This window comes from Pongo abelii, chromosome 15 (genome assembly GCF_028885655.2).
Source record: "Pongo abelii isolate AG06213 chromosome 15, NHGRI_mPonAbe1-v2.0_pri, whole genome shotgun sequence".
In the NCBI taxonomy this organism is placed as follows: domain Eukaryota; kingdom Metazoa; phylum Chordata; class Mammalia; order Primates; family Hominidae; genus Pongo; species Pongo abelii.
In genome coordinates this window covers 84,253,280-84,267,269 of record NC_072000.2, presented here as the reverse complement: position 1 = coordinate 84,267,269, position 13,990 = coordinate 84,253,280, and positions in this window count along the sequence as shown.

The following is a 13,990-nucleotide window of genomic DNA, read 5'->3' as shown; positions in this document are numbered from 1 at the left end:
AGGCATTTGGATGATGAGTATTAGCAGATGTAGTCATTAATATTCACTATGCATCCTTCGCCTATGTCCAAAGGGATCTGTAGCAACTTACAGATTTAAACAGTGCAAAATATGACACGTGAGGATGAAAAATAATGGGAGGAATAGATGTTTTCAGGTATTGGATTTAAGTAGAACAAACTATTTTGGAAAGGCTGTTAAGATGAATATACACCAAAATGTATGACTTTCTCTTATTTTTCTTTTGTTAATCCTAGTACATAGTGAGTGCTCACAACATTGAGGAAAAAAAAGAGTGAAATGATACACCAGCAGGAAATTTTTTTCTGGCTATAGAAGTCAAACAGAAACCTATTGAGTGATTCCTTGTATTAAGAACACGACAGATAATTTGGACAGTAATCTTAGGCACATTTCTACACAAGAGGCTGAATTATTCAACTAAACAGCATGCCTTAGCTTTTGTTATGTTCTTTCCACAATTCCAAAATTCAGTTATATCTAGGAATGCCTTTAAAAGTCTAGGAAAGTCAACATTAATATTTAATTCAACAGAAATGTGAGAGATACAATTGTTCTAAAGGTGAGTGAAACCTAGTTCCTGCCTTGAAATAGAAACAATCCAGAAGGCAAACTTAGATAAGTACCTCATTCTCTAAAGGTAAAAAATAATAACAAAAGAAACCCCCAAATTTTAGGCACAGTATGAAAAGTGTCATAAAAAGTATTAAATATTAAGTGCTTTGAGATGGTGGTGGAGTGAATTAAAGGAGAAAAAAGTTAAGCTGGTGACTGGGGAGATTAGGATAGATGAATCTCGAGGGATGAGTTGAATATCTATTGTAGGAAGTAGGAGGAAGGTTGTTATTCCAACAATGACAAAAGCAAAATGACCCAGCATGTTCATGTATTTATAAATGTAAAATTTGTTTCAATCAGTAGATATCTACATGTGGGAAAAAGTAACATTATATGAGTAATTGGGACTAAGATTTGGAGGATCTTAAACATCAGAAAAAGGCTATAAGGAGTTATGGAAAGTTGTGGGGGTATTTAATATACTTTCTGAAAATGACTATGGCAGCAAGGGGAAACAGAGTAAACTTGCAACTAAATGGATTTGAGTTATTCAAATGATAAGAAATATGGGTCCACATGTGGGTACTTTTAGTGGAAGTATTTTGAAAGCTTTCTGGTCAAGCTTTGACTTTTCAGTTTTTTTCTCATTCAGAGTATCTCAAGAGTGTCTTTGTTTTCACCAGGTCCTTTAATGTATAAGTACATGATTGAATCTAGGGTTTGCAAATATCCTCAAAACAAATGAAACTATTCATCTGAAACCCCTTTCAAGCCCCTGGCAACTTTCCATTTTAATCAGGGTGATGGCTTATAAGAATAATATTATTCCAATGTCAGTTTTCCAGCCTTGGCTGTTACACTCTAGTTTTCATGAAAATTGCATGAATTCCATTGTGGAGGTTTTGCCTTGCTATTTATGTGTCTGTGGCATAAACAAATCTATATTCTTATGGACAAATGAAGGAGATTTTGCTTTTGCCTCCATCTTCCTCATTGGGGAGTGAGTTCATGGAATGTTTGGGTAGAAAGCAACTTCTTGTGTTATCTGTTTTAACACTATCATATGTCAGATATAGACAGCACATAGGCCAAGTGCCTTCTGAAACACGTACTGAGGTAGAATCACTTATGGAACAAAAATGTCACTTCTAAGACTATGAAGAAGTAAACCGATGGCTGGATATTCCTACTCACTTTTTAGAGCTTCTTTCTTCTTCCAGGCTACTCTTTTTCTTCCTACAGTGAGTACTCAAGGCCTTCACACTATTCTTCTAACTACATGAGAATCCACGAAAGACTGTCTCCTCACCTCCTCTGGTCGTCCCCTTGCTTTAAGACTATTTTCCCACACTCTGTCCTGTCAGCTTATCAGAAACTGCTGATGTCATATTCCATGTCGACTTAAATCTCAGCTACCTCTGTAGTTACTACTCAGGTAAACACATTTATAGTAAGAACAGTAAGGCCAATCCCTGGCTGGAAGTCCCAGAAATTCTGTTAAAGTATTTGCATTTTAATAGAGGACCAGTAAAGATCCTTAGCACAAATAGAACAAATTGTCATTGGTGAGAATTTCAAGAATAAGGATAAAGATATAAAACTATAGCCATATGACATGTATCTTTGCATTTATACATAACTGATCATTAGATTATATATAGGTTATTTTGGGGATAGGGATTCAATCATTCTGGATAAGTAGTTTCGAAGTTGAAAAAGAAGGTAAGGGTAGCTAAGGGTACTTAAACTAGGTAGACAACTGCAATTTCAATTTCAGATTCCATACATAAAGAAGATTGGGTGAGGTAAGCAGCTCCTGAGAATACTGCGTCAACAAAGTCATTGCTGTCTGGGCGAGCTGGATGATACAGTGGGGATCCCAATGTAAAAAGAATACATCAAATAAAGTAAGGCCATGGCAGGTACCAGTGCATTTGAATTAATAGGAATATTTACCTCCATATGCATATTCTGAGGTCAGGTATAAGTGACGCTAACTCTAGACTCTGGCTATGTCTTTTAGAAAGAAATTGCCATTTAAACCTTACCTCCCACATGCTGCAAGTGATCCTTTTAGTTAAATATTTTGCTTGCGTTTTATTTCAGAGAGGATACCACTTTGCAGTATAAAGATGCAAAACTCATTCAAGATGTTTGTATCACTTATGCTAAAACATTAATATTTGTACACATATTATGAAATCTGCCTCTCGGCTATTTACAACAGGGTGTTTGGTTTTCTTTTGACCTTTAGAACTTAGCTTTCTTATAAACACAAGCATCAGTGTCAGTTAGTAGAGAAGGAATGGTAGAGGAGTCAGCACTGCTGCTTCTATGACAAGTTGATGAATCCTTTGCAAAAATGAAAAGAAAATCCTACAGTGGCTTATGCTATTTTCTTTAGCCAAAAATATGATTCAGTTCTAATGCCGGTGTCTGAATGAGAAGATCTTAAGCTTTAAGAAATGTTGCTAAAGAGAGCTCCACATAGCACCTTTTAGGACTGTATTATCTATGAATCAAGGGCTTTGTATGAAAGCCAAGTTTGTATTTGAACAGGCCTCATGAGCTATGGGGGGAATATACAAGTCAACAAAATTGCAAATGCCTGTACATATCTATTTCTTAAGAAAAAAATTGAAAGACTAAATTTCTCTCGGGAATAGATATTGCTAGATAACAATTTTTCTTAGTGTGACTGTCCAACTTGTTTCCCTTTTACGTTAGAAAAAATACAGGCTTTTAGGAACTTATGAGAAATGAGTTTGCAATCTTGAACTCATTTTACTATATTGGAAGAATAGACTGCATATTAAGTTGCCTGCCTCGTGAGAAACAGTCACTGAGATCCTAAAATGTTGCACATGTTTATTGAGTGTTTACTCTGCAATAGATGCTTACATTAGGTACTTGATGTACATCATCTCATTCGGGTTGGTGTCGTCATTTTCACTTCTCAGAAGTGGGAATTGACTCAGAGACCTGACACTATCGGTTTAACAAATGGTAGGGCTGGGATGTAAATTCAGAACTGACTCCACGTCCCACATGTTTTTCATTACATCACACCACCTTCTTTGTGTCCCTCCCAGTGCTATGTAAATACAAAGAATTCAATAAATATTTGGTGAGTGTACAAAAGACTGTTGAACTAGATTCCCCAAATGTAAATAAAGGATTATCAGGTCAAGTAGTGCTAAGTAAAGATGTGTGTTATTCACATTTCTGGCATGTAGGAAAGATTGACTCTGGATAAGCCTGTGACATGAACCATTTGACTGTCACTCTTCCACACTGCCATAAATACCCATCTAGCGGTTTCTAACATATCATCTCCAAATCCCCATCACCACCAAGATACACACTTCTCCCAGTTTTCCATCACACCTTTTCATTAGAGCTAGTAAGAGTCTAAGATTTTACAACTTGAAGGGAACTTAAAGAACATCTACAATCCACAGGGCTGGATCAAAGAGCAAATTAAGGCAGAGTCGAGACTATAAAAACAGTCTAATTCCCATACAGTAGCCAGAGAATAGTTCTAAATGCAAATCAGATCACATGTTCTTTTGCTTAAAACTTTCCTGCGACTTCCCCTCACTTCAGATAAGCCCAAAGTCCATAGGGTAGCTGGGAATGCCCTTCATGCTGTGATCTCTGCCTACCCTTCAACTTCATCTTATGTTTTTCTCTGCTGTTCCCATCATTTTCCAGTCATGCAACCCCCAGTAGGTCCTCAAACTCCATAATCTTGTCACTTCTCTGGGTCTTCTCATGTGATTTCCTCTCTGTCTGGTTCATCCACATCACTGACTCTTCATCATGCTTTGGGTTTTGAATTAAAAATCATCTACTCAGAGGCCCCTTTTTTGACAAATCTAATGAAAAAGTTTCCCCTCTAAAGTCTGTTCCTATCTCTACACCCTGCTCATTTGCCCCTGTGGCACGCATAGCCATTTGTAATCATATATCTACCCGTTGGTCTTCCTCAACAGTGTATAAGCTCCCTCGGGGCTGAGGACATATCTGTCTTAGTCACCAGAATATACTCCCCGTCATACACATTATTCAGCACATACTAATTTGTGATTAAATTTTTTGTGTGTGAATGAATGAACTGGAGTATTCTGACTTCAAACCAGTCCTCTTTCAACTACACTTTACAACTTATATTTCCCCATCCCTAACCCCTGTCACCTGCTTGTGGCCACTTCCCTATTAACTTTCACTAATTCAGTGCTTTCATGGGCACTAAATTACGAGAAAAACAAATTTTTCTGATTCACAATTTAAAAAATGGTTATGCCCATTTAATTGAGATGCAAACACTTGTATTCTCAAGGAGGCCTTTAAAAAGGATATTAATGAAATTGTAGATTCCATAACAATCCATTGAGGGTGATTTTTCATCTCTCTTTTACACAGATGTTTATTCTGCCTACACCTAGGGCTGGGTTTCTTGCAGTACAGTTTTCCCCCTGTGAGCCCACAGTGTAGCAGAATGACTATTTAGTCCAAGTAGGCTTAAAATACTCCCACAGTAAAATTTAAGTTTCAAAATCTATGAGCGGTGCATGTGGTAATCTCATCAAGAAAGTGTCACAAATTCCTGAAAGGCTGGTTAGAGTTGTAGGAGCCAGCTCAAAGCTGCTTTTTTCTACTACTTCTTTCTCTCCAAACTCAAAGACATAGAGTACAGAGAAATAGAAGCTGTTTTTGAGTGATTGGCAGCCGCAGCAGGAATGAAGCTGAGTTTGTTGAAGGATAGATCTCCTTAGGTTTCATTATCATGGGGATCTGCAGTAGCTAGAAAGATCAGGGATGAAGTCTTCATAAGCAGTTGAGGAAGAGCATACATCTGGTCTGCATGGAACTGATACCCCTGCCCCCTGCCATGTATCAGAGGCTTTATATTAATATAAAGAAATTTAAGTCTTGTTGCTACAATGTCTCCAAATTCAGACTAACAGATAGTGTGGAGCCCTTAGGTGGGTGAAGATCATGCTAAATAGAAAGTGAGAAAAGGAGAATCCAAACTCTTCCATGAGGATATTTTCCTCTGTGAACCCGGCTCAAGTTTCACAAAGGCCTTACTGAGGAAGGTCTAGAAGCTAAAGTAAGAACCCAGTAACTGTGCTTTACAGTCTTGTGTCCATTTATGATTATTTAAGCCCATTACGTGATAAAAAATATACACTTATTCTATGATGAATCTTTTGTTATCCTTATTAAATTTTGAGTTTAAAGAACTCCTTTATAGATTCTGAGGATATGAGAATATTCATTTGGGTGAGTGGAGGTATTGCGTTCCTGTCTAGCACTTTTAACAAATGTTACCAGGTTAAATAATAATTTCATAGTAAATATAAAAGTGAAAATGAATTCTTAAAAATAATCTAGGGGTGGGGGAAGTCTTTCTTAACATGATGGGGAAGGCAGAAAGCATAAAAGAGAACACTTGACAGATTACCTAAGAATTTTTGTAGAATAAAAGATTGAGGGCAAAAACTAGAAATGCAGATTATAAACTGGGAAAATTAGTTACAATACACAGAAAAGGTTAATATTCTTCATAATGGTACTAATTATAACAACAATAGCTAACATATACAGTGATTACTACATGCTGGTAATTGGAATAAGTATATATCTGGTTTGTTCAATGACTTTAACGTATGTACTACTCTTAGACTCATTTTAAAGATGAGGAAACTGAGGTCGTGAGAAATTTAAAAACTTATCCAAGGCATGCAGCTTGTGAGTGGTAAAAATGAGATATAAATGATTTTTTTACAAATGAAAATAAAAATCAAACAGCCCACTAGAAAAATGGGGCACATCTTCTTTAAAAAGACGACAACAGAAATGAAGGAAATGGTACAGTATTTTTATCTTTATCACAGAAGAGAATGCATTTCCTGTTCAGGAAACACTTTGATGGACCTTATAGTCTGAGAAGAAGTCCTCCAGTTTTAGCTTAATTGAAAAGTGTAGGTACATGATCAAGATTGCCTGATATTTAAACTAACAGAAGTTTAGAGTTTATGGAGAGACTGTGGAGTCTAGAATTTGGAGAAAAGTAGACACAGAGAAAAGAAAGGGCCCAAGAAGTGTGGAGAAGCTTAAGTAAGAACTAAGCAGGTACAGGGTAGCTGAGAGAGTCTCCCATTGGTGGGCGTGGCAAAAATCTATCCTGGGAACACTGAAGTCTAATACTGTTTATGATGCATGGGCTATTCTATGTTGTAACCCTGTGTTGACTCCAAATTTGCTTAAACATTTACAACTTAAACAGGCTTCTATTAACACTGTGTTAGTCAAAAAAAGGAGCGGTGTCCCTCATGGGGTGAGGGCAAGTGGTTGAATAAGAACAGCAGCCACAAGGGAAGAGCCAATGGGTATAACCAACCCCACCATGTGCCAAATTCTCAGAAACGATGAGGAAAGGGTAATGATTCTCTAGGGTGTGGGGAGAGGGCTTATCCAGTGGAAAGAGTGTTCAGAAGTGTGGAGTTGGGAACATGCAGGTGGCACAGGTTGGGGTTACATGGACAAAGCACATGTAGAGCTAATTCTTAGAAAAACACAGACATCCATTGACATAAAAAAAATGTTCAGCATCACTAATTTTCAAAGAAATATAAAATTAAAAAAGGAATTTTTGCTGATTAGAATGGAGTTTTTTTAGATGTTGACAATAGACTTCAACACACTGTTGGTTAGAATAACGCTTCCTAAATGGGGGGTCAGAAATGGTCTGGAGGAATACTCATACTCTTAACCTTAGGTGTAACTGAAGCCCTTGGGCTGGTTTGCCTTGCTGAGAACAACTTCCTATGTTTATCTGCATGTCATTTGCTGTGGTTTAAATGTTTGTGTCCCCACAACTGTTTATGTTGAGACTGAATCCTTGGTAGAATGGTATTAAGAGGTGGCATTATTAGGAGGTGATTAGGTCATGAGGGCTCTGTCCTCATGGATGAGATTAATATCCTCATTAAAGAGGCTGGAGGAAGCTAGTCCCCCCTTCTGCATTTGAAGACACAGTTAAAAGGTGCCATCTATGAAGTGGAGTGTGGGTGCTCACCAAACACTGAATCTGTTGGTGCCTTGATCTTGAACTTCCCATCCTCCAGAACTATGAGCAATACATTTCTGTTGTTTGTAAATCATCCAGTCTAAGGCTTTTTTTTTTTTTTTTTGAGACGGAGTCTCGCTCTGTCTCCCAGGCTGGAGTGCAGTGGCACGATCTCAGCTCACTACAAGCTTTGCCTCCAGGGTTCATGCCATTCCCCTGCCTCAGCCTCCCAAGTAGCTGGGACTACAGGCATCCGCCACTACGCCCAGCTAATTTTTTGTATTTTTAGTAGAGACGGGATTTCACCGTCTCTAGCCAGTATGGTCTTGATCTCCTGACCTCGTGATCCACCCACCTTGGCCTCCCAAAGTGCTGGGATTACAGGTGTAAGTCACCGTGCCCGACCCAGTCTAAGGCATTTTTATAGCAGCCCACATGAACTAAGATATCATCCAAACACTTTCATTTCCTCTCTGCATCATGAGTTGAAAAAAAATGGGAAGTGCCGCATTAATGTCCAAAGTAGTACAACCATTCTAGAGTAGGCTGGCAATGCAAATCAACCGTTTAAATGCACATATTGCTTAACCTGGCAATTCTGTTTATAGAGACCCAGAGAAATTTATTGAAAAATCCACAGAGATATATGTTCAAGTTTTTTAATATAATATTGATTGCAAAAGCACTAAAAAAGTAAAAACCATCTTAATCCGTTTTCCATTGATATATATTTATGTGGAGACTATACAATGTAATAGCATACATTCTTTTAAAAAGATTAAGGCAGTCTATGTGTGCTGAGATGATGCTCCATACACAGTGAAGAAAAGTAGAAAAATATCAAGTAATATTTATACCGTGAGTTATTAAATATGAAAATATAAGCTATTTACCTGATACATTTGGAATTAAAGCAAACTAATAAAGATTTCCATTTTGGAAATAAATCTTGCACCATCAAAAATATAAATAAATATAAAAATATTTTAACCAAATGAAATAATTACAGTAAAAGTTTGTTGCATATAGCAGGCAGACAAGGAAGAAAGCTTTTCATATTAGTGCCTCGTCCAGCTTTTTCCTGTCTCAGTGTGACACAAGTAACGTTCACACACAAAAGGTAGAAGACCACTTAATGTCACCCTCTAAAGATATTACATAGTTCAGCCAGGGATGTGAGTATAGTATAGCTAGGAGAAATGGGTCTCACTACTTGTGATTTAATTAGAGAAATCTTCAGCTTCAAGAATTGTTAATCTAGCATCTTCTAAGCATTCTGTTCATCTCCCAATATTTTTTTTGCCTTTCATAGGATTAAAGAACTAATTTAGAAGGATTGTTGAGCAGATTTTTATCAGGTTTAGCCTGTAGATATGCCAACATTTGACTGTATATGTTGTGCAAATATAGCTAACAGGTTTTCCTTCTCTCTTCTTCTGCCAAAACCCAAAACATTGACAACAAAGACATGCAATGTGATAAAAACAACGACATAAGTTATTTGGAGCCTGAAAAGGCAGTCAGTCTTCAATGGAAGAGCTAAACATGCCTCATGATAGCCTAAGCCATTAGCAAAACACTTCCTCTGCAAATATATTGAGCATCTACAATATGCTATATTCAAAGCATTCTCAAGAGCTTCTGGGAAATAAAAAAAAATACTAGGGGGAGTGACTTAAAATTATATGGGAATAGATGTGATATATAAGTTTTTACACTTAATCATCAAAAACATAGAGTTCTTGGCTTTCTGTAACTGTAATCATCTCCTACATGAAATTCATTCAATAACTTTCAGAGGCTGGGTATGTCTGTTGGAGTAGGATGTAAGGATACAAACTTGGCAATTTTAGTTCCAGCAAACTCTTTTACTTTTGCATTGTCTCTGTCAGGTTGATCAGGCTCATCTGGGTAAATACTCAGGTATTTTAACTCCAATTTCCATCCAGGACTGGTTATCCTCTCAACTTTTTCCTTCCAAAAGTAGAATCTTGGTTCAAAGGGAGCTGATATAACCTCAGTGTTTTGGAGTTTGGCCTGTTTTTCATGTTGTCATCTTATTTCACTTCTCTCAGATAATCAGCCTCTCTCAGTCCTGATTTTGATCATGATGGAGGCTGTTCCACTGAGTTTGTGAAGATGTCAGTACCTGCCACTGACCTGGAATCGTGGCCACCAATAGCCTATGTGGGGCATTTGGACATTTGTCAGAACCGGAAAGAGATTTCCCCTGCAGGTAGACACTGCTATCCACCAAAGCAAGTGATTCTGGATGCAGAATGTTGTGTCCCCAAACCCTTTCAGTGGGGTCTTTGGCACAGGGCCTGACCTGCACAGCCATACATGGACCTCCTGTCATGAGCTTTGCTTCTCATAAAGCGTCCTGCCTCTGTTCTGTCTGCAGCTTAATGTCAGGCAACTGCTGGCCCACTGAGTCCTCAGTGACCTTCTCTTTGGCATGACACATTGCCCTTCTGAATCCCTTCCACATTAGAGGGTATGGGGAGCCAGTATTACAATCTCTAAGCTCAGGGTCATCTGTACAAGTACTTGTGACAAGGTCATAGGATAGAGGCTGCTTCCTGATAGACACTGGCAACCATGAATTCACAGACTGCATTGTTGCAAGAATGAGAGCTTAAGGTGTGATCAGGCACACCCCAATTTTACTATGCAATGGTAGAAGCAGCACCTTTGCATTTACTGCTACCTGCAGTACAGTAAAAGTGCTCTTCAACTAAAGTGCTTAATTAATTTCATCAAAGCAAACAGCAAGTAAATTTTTGAAAAATTCACACCCAGTAAATCTTGACTGAGGTGTGTACCTTGCATGAAGCTAGCTCTGAGTAGACAAAATGGAATGGGGACACTTATTCCATATCTTTCTGATTTGTCTTAATATATAACTTTATTAGATTATTTGGGAATGATGAAGAGTTGACTGCATTATGGCTACTGTAAAGGGATTAAGACATGAGAAGTTACCAACTCTTTTATTAACTATCTTGTGTTAAGATACCCAAAGTGCCCTTCTTCTGCTATGAGTTTTTATTTTTTAATATACTCTGAACTCATGATTGATTTTTAGACAGTCATATCAATGTGATTATTTTAACATTATTATCTTTAAAATATAATCTTGGGTATTAACATCACTCAAGTGTGATGCTAGTGACTTCTTCACAGTGTGTCTGTAGTTGGGTTTTAGGGGAGTCTGCATACCCCTGAACCTGTATGCTTATTGCAGTGTGTTTCCTGGGAAAAGGTCCATGGCTTCCATTATGTTTCCTAAAGTTACTACGACAAAAGGAGGTTAAAAAGAAAAAAAACATATAAACAAAAAACTGCCACCAAGAACACAATTAGAACCAACACTAAAGAATCTTTCATCACACATCTGTGTGGGAAATACTTTTTCCCTATCTCCCCATCTTTCTTTTGTTAGGTAAGAAATGTCTAATTAAATTTAGTTAGAATATCTCTTGTCTTTACCTGATTTTCTTAAACCTAAACTAGATTAACTATCTTTGCTCTTTAGTGGTCACTAGAGCTTATAGGAAGAAAAGCCAGAAAAAATGAACTTCCTCTCACTCCTTTAGATCTGCTGTACAAATTTAATATCTGTTAGAACCCCCAGGGGCTTCAGTGGAGCAATATATAAGAACAAAAATATAATACAGAAAAACACTACCTCATATGCTATTGCAGTCACATATATACAATCTTTTTTGTCTTCAAGAGGGGAAAACTACAACCATTTAAGTTGCACCTAATCTGCATAAAGAAATGAGAATTTTAAGATGCTTCCATGAAGAGCTGAAAATAGAGTTCAGGCTTCTTTCTCCATTACAGCTGGAGTCAAAATGACAAAGTAAATAAATTTTTTTTTTCAACATTGTTCCTGCCTTGGCAGCTGAAAAAATATTCGCAGGAATATTTTTCAAAAAACAATATAATTTAGATTATATTTTATTAAGGAATCTACAAACTTCTGATGTTTGGAACATCAGAACCATGGATTACAATGAATTCAAAATAACTCTTTATATAATTGGAATTTTTTTTTCATCTCAATTAGCTTGTTTTCTTATTCCCGTTGTGAGACCCCACCTCGCATCTTAGTAGTGCCAGGTATTTGACAAACTGACCACTGTGGCATCTTTTCTTTTTCCTTGCCCTGCTTTTACGAGCAAGGCTTCCATCTGTACTGACTCTCATCTAGCCCATTGCCATAGTCTCCCTGTTGGCTTCCTTGACTCTGTGCTGTCTTTTTGCAATCATTTCTCCAGACTATAATCTGATTAACATTTGCAAAGTCCAGAAGGACTCATAGTCCTACCTTCCCCTAAACTATCTAACGGTTTCTTCATAAGAGAATATGAATTCATCCTTGGCTTGGCATTCAATGCTTTGTCATGCACTTCTCCTCTCTGACTCAGATTTCAACCAGCCTTTCAACTTTGTCTTTGGAATAGGTCTGCAGTGCCCTTGGGATTGTAAATTTTTCTCCATATTTAAAACTACCAAAGTTGAAAAAAGTGTCTGATATGTCTTTGGTCCTCCCCAGCAGAAATCAATCTCTTCCACATCTTAACTCTCCTAGCAGATCTTCCATTAAAGATTATTGCTTCAGGTACTTTCTAGGACAAAGAAGTCTTTGATCAGCCTTTGAGTTTGGACTTTATTAAGTCTATGATGAGATAACAGTTTTTATAGCCATACTATGTGCATAGAGAGCAGTTTTTCTAAACTCCAACAACTATTTTGGCATATGAAGAACCGAACAGAAAACACAAGTTACAAACGATAAATAAATAGACTGAACTTCATCAAAATTAAAAAGCTTTTATGCTTCAAAGAACACAGGAAAGTGAGAAACAACCCAGGAAATGGTAGAACATATTTGTAAACCATATATCTGATAAGGGAATTGTATCTAGAATATATAGAAAGCTTAAATCTCAACAATAAGAAAACAACCAAATTTAAAAATGATCAAAGTCTTTGAAAGGAATTTCTCCACAGAAGATATACATATGACAAATAATCACATCAAAAGATGCTCAACATCGTTAGCTAGTAGGGAAATGCAAATCAAAATCACAATGAGATAAAACTTTATACACAGAAGGATAGCTATAAGCAAAAGGACATATAATAGTACTGTTGGTAAGGATGTGGAGAATTGGAACTCTCATACACTGCTGGTTGGAATGTAAAATGGCTCAGCCTACTTGGAAGAGAGCCTGACAGTTTCTCAAAAGGTTAAACATAGGCTTACCATACAAACCAGGAACTGAAGCATACACCTAAGAGAACTGAAAATCAAGTCTACCCTAAAATCTACACATGAATGTTCATAGAAGTGTTACTCATAATAGCAGAAAGTAGGAATAACTCATATTTCCATTAATTGAATAATGGGTAAACAAAATGTGGTCTATGTATACAATGGGATATTATTCAGCAGTAAAAAGGAATGCAGTACTGATGCATGCTACAACATGGATAGACCTTGAAAACACTACGCCTAGTGAAAGAAACTGGTCACAAAAAATCACATATCATATAATTCTACTTATGTGAAATGTCCAGCACAGTTAAATTCACTAAAAAAGAAAGTAGATCCATGGTTGTCAAAGGCTGGAGGAAAGAGGAAAATGAGAAATTATTGCTAATGTATACGGGGTTTCTCTTTGGGGTGCTGATAGTGTTTTGAAGTTAGATTGTGGCAGTAGTTGCACAACTCCATGGATATATTTATAATCACTGAATTGTATAATTTGAAAGACTAAATTTTATATTACACGAATTCTACTTCAATCAAGCTGTGATTTAAAAAATTCTACTTGGAACAAAGTGTGATTTAAAAAAAAAATCAATCATGGTGGGCTTTGGACAGTCCAGTTTTACTAAGATAGTCAGAGCAAATAAAGGAAATGATATCAGAGCAACTTTCCTACAATTTGGACAAAAAATAAAGTTTTAAATAATAAGCAGGATGCAGAGAAATAAAAAAGAGTAGGAGAAAGATGCAGTCTGGGTCTCTCAGGGACCCCGAAGCACTGTGCTCAGGTGAAATGATGGAAATTCTGATAGAAAATCCAGATGCCTTAAGGAAAAATCTGATCTCGTGCTCTGCTGCCATATCCTGTAAGGCAGTTCCTCTAATTCCAATGTCTTGACCTTTTGTTCCTTTCAGTGACTGACCTTAGAAACCTACATACTTAAGATGTTTCCAACTTTTTGAATCTCTGTTATGAACGCCACTCTAACTTCAGAAATTCCTTTTTTTCTGAGCTGAGTCCTCAAACCATTTTTACCCTGCCGTCA